This window comes from Schistocerca serialis, chromosome 1, assembly GCF_023864345.2.
Source record: "Schistocerca serialis cubense isolate TAMUIC-IGC-003099 chromosome 1, iqSchSeri2.2, whole genome shotgun sequence".
NCBI lineage: Eukaryota > Metazoa > Arthropoda > Insecta > Orthoptera > Acrididae > Schistocerca > Schistocerca serialis.
In genome coordinates, this window is record NC_064638.1 from 420772493 (window position 1) to 420773296 (window position 804).

The 804-nt window shown below is 44.4% G+C and overlaps 1 non-coding gene across 1 annotated transcript; it reads right to left on the reverse strand.

Moving 5' to 3' along the window:
• Positions 1-327: 327 nt before the first annotated feature.
• On the reverse strand, positions 328-402 carry Trnas-cga (transfer RNA serine (anticodon CGA)). Its single transcript has one exon. It is a non-coding gene; the product is annotated as a tRNA-Ser (tRNA).
• Between the last annotated feature and the right edge of the window lie 402 nt (positions 403-804).

Here is an 804-nt window from a genome sequence, read left to right on the forward strand (position 1 = left end):
TGTTCTACACACCCCGTGGGGCGATTTATCTGAAATGCACTTTATATTTTAAAATGTTAAATAAATCATACTTGTCTGTAGAAATGTTCCTGCTTAGAGTGTTTTTAATTCCTGCCATTATTTACAATTCTACTATAAACTTATAGTGTCAGATTCCTCTAAGTTAGCCTTATAGTGACGTCATGTTGTGTATGTCATTATTTTTAACAAATTTGATAATATTGAGCAGTGAGAGAGATGGATGAATTAATAATACATATAGAATGAGATTTTCACTCTGCAGCGGAGTGTGCGCTGATATGAAACTTCCTGGCAGATTAAAACAGTGTGCCGGACCGAGACTCGAACTCGGGACCTTTGCCTTTCGCGGGCAAATGCTCTACCAACTGAGCTACCCAAGCACGACTCACGCCCCGTCCTCACAGCTTTGATTCTGCCAGTGCCTCGTCTCCTACCTTCGAAACTTTCGCAGGAGAGCTTCTGTAAAGTTTGGAAGATGGGAGACGAGGTACTGGCAGAAAAAAGTTGTGTGGAGGGGGCGTGAGTCGTGCTTGGGTGGCTCAGTTGGTAGAACACTTGCCCGCGAAAGGCAAAGGTCCCGAGTTCGAGTCTCGGTCCGGCACACAGTTTTAATCTGCCAGGAAGTTTAATAATACATACAGTCTTAGCCTTTTTATTCTGCCCAGGGTGGTGGCTGGTCACTGTTGATGCTTCATGATGTTGATAGACCAATGCACAGAACACGAGTGCTAAATCCATCTTCTGATGAGGACTACCACAGCCTGGCGTGTGTGTGTGTGTGTG